At 43.6% G+C, this 12,176-nt stretch overlaps 1 pseudogene; it reads left to right on the top strand.

Annotated features, from left to right (window-relative positions):
- Window positions 1-12,176, top strand: part of LOC111959337 (glycogen synthase kinase-3 beta-like) — a 41,660-nt pseudogene that overhangs the window by 20,656 nt on the left and 8,828 nt on the right.

Raw genomic sequence — 12,176 nt, 5'->3', positions numbered from 1 at the left:
TTTATGGTAGAGTGGCCACTCCTCAATAAAATGCACATGACAGCCTGCTTGAAGTTTGCAAAAAGGCTCCTGAAGGACTATCAGACCATGAGAAACAAGATTCTTTGGTCTGATGAAACCAAGATTGAACTCTTTAGCCTGAATGCCAAGCGTCACATCTGGAGGAAACCAGGCATCGCTCATCACCTGGCCAATACCATCCCTACGGTGAAGCATGGTGGTGGCAGCATCATGCTTTGGGGATGTTTTTCAGCAGCAGGGACTGGGAGACTAGTAAGGATCAAGGGGAAGATAAACGGAGCAAAGTACAAAGAGATCCTTGATGAAAACCTGCTCCAGAGCGCTCAGGACCTCAGACTGGGGCGAAGGTTCACCTTCCAACAGGACAACAACCCAAAGCACACAGCCAAGACAACGTAGGAGTGGCTTTCGGACCATAATTTTCACTTGTCTGACCGCTTGCATGATGATGAATTTCTCACACGACTGGCCTACAGTGGGGAGAACAAGTATTTGATACACTGCCGATTTTGCAGGTTTTCCTACTTACAAAGCATGTAGAGGTCTGTAATTTGTATCATAGGTACACTTCAACTGTGAGAGACGTAATCTAAAACAAAAATCCAGAAAATCACATTGTATGATTTTTAARTAATTAATTTGCATTTTATTGCATGACATAAGTATTTGATCACTTACCAACCAGTAAGAATTCCAGCTCTCACAGACCTGTTCGTTTTTCTTTAAGAAGCCCTCCTGTTCTCCACTCATTACCTGTATTAACTGCACCTGTTTGAACTCGTTACCTGTATAAAAGACACCTTCCAACACTCAATCAAACAGACTCCAACCTCTCCACAATGGCCAAGACCAGAGAGCTGTGTAGGGACATCAAGGATAAAATTGTAGACCTGCACAAGGCTGGGATGGGCTACAGGACAATAGGGAAGCACTTGGTGAGAAGGCAACAACTGTTGGGCGCAATTATTAGAAAATGGAAGAAGTTCAAGATGAGGTCAATCACCCCGGTCTGGGCTCCATGCAAGATCTCACCTCATGGGGCATCAATGATCATGAGGAAGGTGAGGGATCAGCCCAGAACTACACGGCAGGACCTGGTCAATGACCTGAAGAGAGCTGGGACCACAGTCTCAAAGAAAACCATTAGTAACACACTACGCCGTCATGGATTAAAATCCTGCAGCGCACGCAAGCCCCTGCTCAAGCCAGCGCATGTCCAGGCCCGTCTGAAGTTTGCCAATGACCATCTGGATGATCCAGAGAGGAATGGGAGAAGTCATTGGTCTGATGAGACAAAAAATAGAGCTTTTGGTCTAAACTCCCACTCGCGGTGTTTGGAGGAAGAAGAAGGATGAGTACAACCCAAGAACCATCCAACCGTGAAGCATGAGATGAAACATCATTCTCTTGGGGATGCTTTTCTGCAAAGGGGACAGGACGACTACACCGTATTGAGGGGAGGATGGATGGGGCCATGTATCGCAAGATCTTGGCCAACAGCCTCCTTCCCTCAGTAAGAGCATTGAAAGAGGGTCGTGGCTGGGTCTTCCAGCATGACAACGACCCAAAACACACAGCCAGGGCAACTAAGAGTGGCTCCCGTAAGAAGCATCTCAAGGTCCTGGAGTGGCCTAGCCAGTCTCCAGACCTGAACCCAATAGAAATCTTTGGAGGGAGCTGAAAGTCCGTATTGCCAGCGACAGCCCCGAAACCTGAAGGATCTGGAGAAGGTCTGTATGGAGGAGTGGGCCAAAATCCCTGCTGCAGTGTGTGCAAACCTGGTCAATAACTACAGGAAACGTATGATCTCTGTAATTGCAAACAAAGGTTTCTGTACCAAATATTAAGTTCTGCTTTTCTGAATTATCAAATACTTATGTCATGCAATAAAATGCAAATTAATTACTTAAAAATCATACAATGTGATTTTCTGGATTTTTGTTTTAGATTACGTCTCTCACAGTTGAAGTGTACCTATGATAAAAATTACAGACCTCTACATGCTTTGTAAGTAGGACAACCTGAAAAATCGGCAGTGTATCAAATACTTGTTCTCCCCACTGTATATGGGTGATGTTTTTTCTCGCCTGAATGATCTGAATCTAGGATTACAGGGACTCTCCGGAACTATATTCAATGCGCAGGACAACATTGAGGCTATGATTAAGAAGTTGGAGCTCTTCTCTGTCTGCATTAACAAGGCCAGCACACAGGTCTTTCCATCATTGTATGATTTTTTGGGGTGCATATGAACTCAAGAATATGGACAATGTGATATAGCGAAGCACCTGAGTGAATTGGGTGCGCAATTATGCAGGTACTTTCCCAAAACAAACGACACAAACAACTGGATTCGTTATCCCTTTCATGCCCTGTTTCCAGTCCACTTACCAATATCTGAACACGAGAGCCTCATCGAAATTGCAACAAGCAGTTCTGTGAAAATTTAATTTAATCAGAAGCCACTGCCAGATTTCTCGATTGGGCTGCACTCAGAGTATCTTGCCTTGGCAAATCGCGCTGTTAAGACACTGATGCCCTTTGCAACCACGTACCTATGTGAGAGTGGATTCTCGGCCCTCACTAGCATGAAAACTAAATACAGGCACAGACTGTGTGTGAAATTATTTAAGACTGAGACTCTCCAATAAAACCTATCATTGCAGAGTTATGTGCATCCTTTCAAGCACACCCTTCTCATTAACCTGTGGTGAGTTATTCACAATTTTCGATGAACAAATAAGGTTTTATATGTAAGATGGCTAAATAAAGAGCAAAATTATTGATTATTATTATTTGTGCCCTGGTCTTATAAGAGTTCTTTGTCACTTCCCACAAGACGGGTTTTGACAAAAACTTACACTCATTCTTATGTTTAATAAATGTATCGAATAGTGTGTGTATGGCAGGTTTACAATGATGGCAAAAAACAACATTTGAGAGTGCGCTGACCCTGGTGCTAGAGGGGGTACGCAGCTGGAGGATGAATGTTTGAGGGGGTACGGGACTATAAAACGTTTGGGAACCACTGATCTACACTGATGTGGATTTAACAAGTGACATCAATAAGGGGTCATAGCTTTCAACTGTATTCACCTGGTCAGTCTATGTCATGGAAAGAGCTTCATTCTTCATTTTTTGTTCACTCAATGTATTCTGTCAATAAAGAAACAAGTGCCATTTAAAATACATTTTTTGAAACTGTAATATCAACTGGTTATATTACACCGTGGAACACAATCTTCAAAAGGCAGTAACCTCAGCAGTGATGCTTGTTTGTCGAAGCCTTAGGTTGTGCAATGGCATAGCCTTGTTATGTTAATTTAGCAGACAAGAGGCTCTAATTTTCCGAGCCCTTATCACAGTCAAGACACACCTATTTTATCTTTGTATATACACTGCTCAAAAAAATAAAGGGAACACTTAAACACAATGTAACTCCAAGTCAATCACACTTCTGTGAAATCAAACTGTCCACTTAGGAAGCAACACTGATTGACAATAAATTTCACATACTGTTGTGCAAATGGAATACACAAAAGGTGGAAATTATAGGCAATTAGCAAGACACCCCCAATAAAGGAGTGGTTCTGCAGGTGGTGACCACAGACCACTTCTCAGTTCCTATGCTTCCTGGCTGATGTTTTGGTCACTTTTGAATGCTGGCGGTGCTTTCACTCTAGTGATAGCATGAGACGGAGTCTACAACCCACACAAGTGGCTCAGGTAGTGCAGCTCATCCAGGATGGCACATCAATGCGAGCTGTGGCAAGAAGGTTTGCTGTGTCTGTCAGCGTAGTGTCCAGAGCATGGAGGCGCTACCAGGAGACAGGCCAGTACATCAGGAGACGTGGAGGAGGCCGTAGGAGGGCAACAACCCATCAGCAGGACCGCTACCTTCGCCTTTGTGCAAGGAGGAGCACTGCCAGAGCCCTGCAAAATTACCTCCAGCAGGCCACAAATGTGCATGTGTCTGCTCAAACGGTCAGAAACAGACCGGAAAAATAGGAACTGAGAAGTGGTCTGTGGTCACCACCTGCAGATCCACTCCTTTATTGGGGGTGTCTTGCTAATTGCCTATAATTTCCACCTTTTGTCTATTCCATTTGCACAGCAGCATGTGAAATTTATTGTCAATCAGTGTTGCTTCCTAAGTGGACAGTTTGATTTCACAGAAGTGTGATTGACTTGGAGTTACATTGTGTTGTTTAAGTGTTCCCTTTATTTTTTTGAGCAGTGTATATTGGTTACAATGGTTCATAGAGGTTCTTTGGTCTGGAAGAAAACTTTTTGTGTAATTCCCCTTTAATTGTGGTACTGGCCCTTTTTAATTGCGCATTTAGCGAGTGAAGAATATGCCATCTAGTGTGCTGGTCTAGCAATGGTTCTGTACTGCTGCTGCTCATTTCATGGCAAAGTTAGCAAATAAAAGATACAAATATACGTACTCAAGTTATACTTCTGTCAGGTAAGCCTACTTTGCAATTAACATTTGATTGAGAAGGTTACGGGGAAAGTATTTCTGTCAACCCACAAGACGGTTGTCACACCAACTGGCTACACATGGAGCGATAGAGAAATGTGCGCACCACACAGACAGGGGCAATGTTACTAGAAATTAATTGACAGATATTGTTAGGTTTGGTTTAAGCCAATAATGGCTAACCAGGGGTGGGATAATGTCAATGTTGCTTACATTAGATCATAGCCCGGGAGCTTGCGGTGTCTGATACTGTGAAATGTGTTGATGACAGTTTGCGGTGGAACACGTGAACATAACATGTACTTTCAGAGTTGTTTGGTGAGCTACTCATAGGTGGGCTGCGAGCTACTGGTAGATCGCGATCGACCTGTTGGAGACCCCTGGCACTAGCAGTTGGCAAAGTAGCTTAAAGGGATACTTAGGGATTTTGGCAGTGAGGCCATTTATCTACTTCCCCAGGGTCAGGTGAACTCGTGGATACCATTTTTATGTCTCTGCATCCAGTATGAAGGAAGTTAGAGGTAGTTTCGCGAGCTAATGCTAACTAGCTTGCAGATACCCATAGACTTCCAGTCATTGCGCCAATGCTAGTTAGCAATTGTGTTAGCGCTAGTTAGCAACTTCCTTCAAAATGAACGCAAAGACATAAAAATGGTGTCCACGAGTTCATCTGACTCTGGGGAAGTAGATAAAGGGCCTCATTGCCAAAATCCCTAAGTATCCCTTTAAGCGGAAAATAGAAAGGATGCAATTATTCCAAAACTGCCGCTCGTTGTTAGAACACATTATTTCCTACTTCAATCAACCAGTCCATTTTGAATGTGTGATAAAACTGTTTTTATTTGTAGCTTGTGTGTCACATCAGTTAGATAAGTTTTTTTAATAGGCATTTATTTCTGTAGGCCTATGGGAGCTTGCGTGCACACTCAGCAGCACGAGTGTATAGAGGGAGTGGTCGGAACACAAATAAGTGAGACATGGAGGGGAAAGGGAATTTAGGTAGAAGAACTGTGTGATGCTTGGCATGGTTTCTTTTTTGGTTGTGCCCTGCCAATGCACATGTACAAATGGAACACTCGAGTCAAAACAAATTAATGTTGTCTTCAAGACATTTCAGTTGCCCGTTCGGGCAGGCACAAAGCACATTCCACCAAATAGTTTTACACTATTTAGAAAATGTTTTTATCTCTGGATAAAGATAGAGTTTTGACGTCCGTTCGAGTACTTGATTACTCATGCCCATCCCTAGTGCGTGTGTTTGTAGGATGTTCTGATGTGTGTGTACTCTGCTTTACCATCCTGTTAGTGTCACTGTCTGTATGACAACTTCCATGTTGGTTGTGTGTCATGATGTCACTGTGGTTTACCAGTCTCTGTCCCAGTGCAGTATATGACAGGTCAGCAGTAATGACTGCAGTGCCATCTTCTGCTCTGCTCCATAGGGCACTACCGCCTCTCCCTGGCGCTGGGAAAGAGGGCGTTGACTGTTTGCAATGCATGCTTGTCTGTCTCTGTCTGTGAGAAACAGGAAACCACATTGGAGGATGGTGATGATGTCACTGGCTAGTGAGGGGGTATCTCAATGGTAGATGAGATTAAAGTAGTAGGCTAACATTGCTCATATGTGTCCATCCATACAGTACCCTATGCATGTAGTTTGTGTTTGTCAGAATATAAGATGGTTTTGTCTCTGTCAGTGTACTGCCCGCTCAGTGGTCCTGTTCTTCCTTAGTTACAGGATTACATCCGAGTCATTCCCAACCTCCACTCCCAGTCACCCTCAAATGGCTGCGTATCCCAGGGACATTTCTGTAGTTCTGTTGAACACTCCTGGCTTTCCCGCTTTCTCTCTCTGCATTCCAATGTGGATCAGAGCTGTGAGCTGTGGCTACTTATCCTCTGTGGGTGGCTACTCCTTCTTTTGGCCTGTTTGACCTGGAGTTCTCCAGATTGAGGGCCAATAATTATCGTATATTGATGGGAGTCAAATCTCTGCTGTGTTTCTGTAGTCTAACCTGACTCTCTATCTGCTGTAGACCTCGATGTTGTACTTCTCATGCTGTGTATCCTGTTGAAACAGTAAGTAGTATTGACTGACATCTGTCTGTCTCTCTCCCCGTCAGAACCGCGAGCTGCAGATCATGAGGAAGCTGGACCACTGCAACATCGTTCGCCTGCGCTACTTCTTCTACTCCAGCGGAGACAAGGTCCCTCTGTCTGTCTGTGTCCCTCTGTCTGTCTGTGTCCCTCTGTGTCCGTCTGTATCACTGTCTGTTTATCCGTATGGCTGTTTGTCTGAATGTCCTGTTCCGTCAGAGTATTCCTTCTCTGAGTATTCCTTCTCTGATTTCTCTGAGAGCACAGACAAATATAGACCACACTTGTGTGTCCAATCTGTCAGAGTGCACGTATGCAGCACTCACAGAATCAGGTCCATGACAATGCAGTAATGGATCTTCCCACCTAGGAAACCTAGTCTGGACTGGGGTTGGGGTGCTCATGCGTGAGGATTAGGGAGAGATGCTGGGGGAGGGGGGGGTGCACGGAGCAGGGGGGTTGCCTGACTAAAGGCCACCTGCTAATTTTAGGAAACACCAGCTGCTAGGGGCCCTCTTGTGAGCCTCACTCTTCTCATCTCTCTTCTCCATCTCCTCATTTCCTCCTACCCCCTTATTTCTCTCTGTTCTAATTGTGAATAGCTGGCATAGGGTGATTCGGCTGGGTATTGCAGCTTTCAGCAGTTGTGTTAGCAGTAGCAAAAGTGTTAGCAGTAGCAGTAGCGTAGCAGTAGAAATAGTGTTAGTAACAGCAGTAGCGTTAGCTGTTAGCAGTAGTATTAGTATTAGTATCAGCAGTAGCGCTAGCTGTAGCAAAAGTATTAGTAGTAGCAGTAACGTTAGCTGTTAGCAGTAGTATTAGTAGCAGCAGTATTTTTTTATTTAACATTTATTTATCTAGGCAAGTCAGTTAAGAACAAATTCTTATTTACAATGACGGTCTACTGGGGAACAGTGGGTTAACTGCCTTGTTCAGGGGCAAAACGACATATTTTTACCTTGTCAGCTCAGGAATTCAATCCAGCAACATTTAGGTTACTGGCCCAACACTCTAACCACTAGGCTACCTGCCACCCCAGTAGTGCTAGCTGTAGCAATAGTATTAGTAGCAGCGGTAGTGTTAGTAGAAGCAGTAGTAGGAACAGTAGAGTTAGCTGTTAGCAGTAGCTTTAGTAGTAGCAGTAGCACTAGCTTTAGCAATAGTAATTAGTAGCAGCAGTAGTGTTAGTAGCAGCAGTAGTATTAATAGCAGCAGTAGTGCTAGCTGTAGCACTAGTATATTAGTAGCTGAACTAGTGTTAGGAGCAGTAGTATTAATAGCAGCAGTAAAATTAATAGTATTAATAGCAGCAGTAGTATTAGTAGCAGCAGTACTGCTAGTTGTAGCACTAGTATTAGTAGCTGAACTCGTGTTAGGAGCAGTAGTATTAATAGCAGCCGTAAAATTACTAGTATTAGTAGTATTAATAGCAGCAGTAGTATTAATAGCAGCAGTACTGCTAGCTGTAGCACTAGTATTAGTAGCTGAACTAGTGTTAGGAGCAGTAGTATTAATAGCAGCAGTAAAATTAATAGTATTAATAGCAGCAGTAGTATTAATAGCAGCAGTACTGCTAGCTGTAGCACTAGTATTAGTAGCTGAACTCGTGTTAGGAGCAGTAGTATTAATAGCAGCAGTAAAATTAATAGTATTAATAGCAGCAGTAGTATTAGTAGCAGCAGTAGCACTAGATGTAGCAGTAGTGTTAAAGCAGCAGTAGCATTTGCTGTTAGCAGTAGCACTGTTAGCAGTAGTGTTAGAATTATGTGGAGTTATGCAAGGTCTGGAATCTGGACTGATTGAACACTTCTCTGGTTCACTCTTAACTCACGTACACAACACACCTCAAACACAGTTCAAGGGCTCTATTTTTGGCTGGCGTTAAGGTGGCGCTAGTGTCAAACGCACGTTAGTTTGCAATTTCGTCATGTAAAAACTGCCGCACTGGCATTTTCCAGCCATAACGCCAGGTTACTCCATTTCACTGTTTAATATCAGCAAGGTTGTGCTCAGATGGGAGGGGTGGATATATTTGAAGTGTGTCCTTAAAAACATGAGCCAAAGTGCTAATTTCAGGCAGCGCTGGTAGGGATATTTAAACCAACCAAAGCAGATTTTAGCGGTAACGCAGTTGGTTATGGCATGAATTTTGACAACGGAAATCCGTGACGCACACTGCCCATATGCGCATGGAACAATATGTGGTTTCGTTGCCTGTGTACTTCATGAAACACTTAATGTTTTTTCCCCATTTTGCTTTATTTGATTAAAAACCAAGCATAGCCTTGTCTGCTTGGGGATTTGATCCAGTAACCTTTCGGTTACTGGCCCAACGCTCTAACCACTAGCGTGTTTGGCTTGTGAGACCGCTTGGAAATAATTCTGAATCACCAAAGCTGAATTAAAAGATCACGTTTGAGAGGAGCAAAACAGTGAGCTGACGTTCCCCTTTTTATGTATTGTAGGCAGGCCTGCATTATTTTAGCCATGCTTTGTACGTACATAAATCCCCCATTATGTAGGTTACATCTGTCCATGCCCATCATGAAATGAGAGATGAGAACCTTGGTGAACCTCGCATTTAGAAGTTATTTTCCTGTAATAAATGTTTGTTTTCCGTTTCATATTTTTAAAACCCAAGCCTCTTGTAGGCTCCTCTTACACTAGGCCTACTATAACGGAGGTTGATTCAACAGCAATGCCTCATGTTTTTTATTTTATTCCGGCGATTTTATGATAGCATTACATTTTACATGTATTTATTGTTGTTGGAAATACTTAGTAGAATAATTCACTGGTTTTATGGTGAGAACGGCTGTGTTGCGCATGCAATGACAGTGTGGATGCGATCTGTAGATGGTTCCAATATGCCTATAAAACATTCTATTTGAGAGCAGTATAAGGGTGAGTAGACATTCTCCCTTTATCTTTATATTGGTTCTTTGTTCAGCAACTGTGAAAAGTTTGGATGTGTGTAAAACCCTCCATAGTCTGCGTTGTTTTAATATGATATGCCCACGGGAAGCAATTATGGTGCATGTACGTGTATTTAGACATATAGCCTGATCAGAATTATTCACTCTCTTTTTAGGCCTTATCAATAATGAATTGAATCTTGCTTATTGACAACGTTTGGGATGTCCATGCTCAGCCATAATGCAATTTACAGTAGGCCTAGCCCCTACATCAGTGTTAATGCTATGTACATATGTCCACATTGAAGCCATGAAATTACTTAGAACAATGTGGACTGCAAACAGGTTCATGTTAACATTAGCAAAGATGGGATAGGTCTACATTTAGTTATTTTGTGTCTGTAAGCTGTTTAACAAACTATAATGGACTAACATCGGAGTTGATTCCAAGGCAGTACATAAAAGACTGTAAATACACAACTTGAAGCAACAACATATTTAGCCACGTTCTGATTGACCAGTGAGGGGCCAAGCCTTGACACACTCACAACTTCTCATTTACACTACCGGTCAAAAGTTTTAGAACCCCTACTCATTCAAGGGTTTTTATTTATTTTACTATTTTCTACATTGTAGAATAATAGTGAAGACATCAAAACGATGAAATAACACATTGAATCATGTAGTAACCAAAAAAGTGTTACACACATCAAAATATACTTTATATTTGTCACGTCTGCTCCTCATCATTAAGCGCACCTGTTAGTCATTATGATTCACACCGGGACTCCATTACCGTAATAATTTCCTCACTCACCAGTTGGTATTGTTTTTGTGTATCGAGGTACTGCCTTATGTTAGTGTCGTGGTCTTGGTTTTGTTGTTATATTAAAACGTTTCCCCTGCACCTGCTTCCTACTCACCGTCACACCATTACAATATTTGAGATTCTTCATAGTAGCCACCTTTGCCTTGATGACAGCTTTGCACAACCTTGGCATTCTCTCAACCAGCATTCTCTCAACCAGGAGTTTCCACATATGCTGAGCACTTGTTGGCTGCTTTTCCCTCGCTCTGCAATCCAATTCATCCCACCACACCATCTCAATTTGGTTGAGGTCAGGGGATTGTGGAGGCCAGGTCATCTGATGCAGCACTCCATCACTCTTGGTCAAATAGCCCTTACACAGCCTGGAGGTGTGTTGGGTCATTGTCCTGTTGAAAACAAATTATAGTCCCACTAAGCCCAAACCAGATGGCAGTGCTAATATCTTTATATGTCTTTGACAGGATGCCAGGCTCATGCTTTTTAACAGCGCTCTAGTCTTCCTAGTTGAATATGTATAGACTTGTAGTGTGAATTATTCTGAAATGAGTGCTAGTGCTTACTCTCTCTCTCTGGGCTCTCTGTGATATCTCTTTCACTCTTTCTCTGGGCTCTCTCTGTACTATTTCTTTATCTCTGGGCTCTCTCTGTGATATCTCTTTCACTCTTTCTCTCTGGGCTCTCTCTGTGCTATCGCTTTCACTCTCTCTCTCTGGGCTCTCTCTGTGCTATCGCTTTCACTCTCTCTCTCTGGGCTCTCTCTGTGCTATCTCTTTCACTCTCTCTTTCTCTCTGGGCCTCTGGGGCTATCTCTTCACTCTGTAAATCCTGATGTTATCAATAAATTATGTTGAGGTGTGAGCACGCGATCTCTTAACCTGTAAAAAACATTTATTGTCAGACTGGATGCCATGTCTTGGGGGGGGGGGGGGGGGGGGGGGTGTGTGTGGTGTGTTGTGTGTGTGTGTGTGTGTGTGTGTGCGACTGTATGTGTTTCTACGGTATGTGTGAGAAAGAGAAAAGGGTCAGTCCAGACAGATCTATTCTAGTAGACAGGAATTGTGTCAGATTGCAGTCTCTTCAGACTCCATGATAACACTAGCTCACATGAACAGCCAGCTAGCTTCTCACGCTACAATCTGTCTCCTCTGGTTAGTTTGCTGACGGCTCTGCTAACAGATGGAACAGGGAGAGGAGTCTAGTAGGTGAGAGAGAGAGGGGAGAAACTAGTAGAGGAGTGGAAGATGAGTGAAGTAGAAAGGAAAAGTTGATTGGGTTACATGGTACTGCCGCTTCGCTCCGTCCTCCTTTGGGCACCTTCCAAGGGCAGTATGGATGAAGTCTGAGCTCAGAGAGGAGGAACGGCTGGCATGTGACCTCACGGCAGACTGTTGACCTCCACCAATCAGATCCGAGGAAGAGGGATTGAGTGGTAGGCTTGCTATAGGGGTGGGGTGCAGCGCCCAGCCCCCTGGTGCCCTCGGCAGGAAATGACATCACTGTCTGCGGCAGTGAGCGAGAAAGAGTCACTGAAGTCAAACAATAGTTACATTGTGCGTGTGTGTTGCCTAACCCCCCCCCCCCCTCCCTCTCTGTTTCTGTGGTAACAGAAGGGATGAGTGGTATCTGAACCTGGTACTGGACTATGTTCCTGAGACGGTCTACAGAGTGCCAGACACTACAGCCGAGCCAAACAGACCCTACCCATGGTCTATGTCAAGGTACGTGGTGTGTTGGTGTGTGGTGTGTGTGTGTGTGTGTGTGTGTGTGTGTGTGTGTGTGTGTGTGTGTGGTGTGTGTGTGTGTGTGTGTGTGTGTGTGTGTGTGTGTGTGT

The sequence above is a fragment of the Salvelinus sp. IW2-2015 genome, linkage group LG36, assembly GCF_002910315.2.
Source record: "Salvelinus sp. IW2-2015 linkage group LG36, ASM291031v2, whole genome shotgun sequence".
Taxonomy (NCBI): domain Eukaryota; kingdom Metazoa; phylum Chordata; class Actinopteri; order Salmoniformes; family Salmonidae; genus Salvelinus; species Salvelinus sp. IW2-2015.
This window is presented reverse-complemented; position numbering and strand designations above follow the sequence as displayed.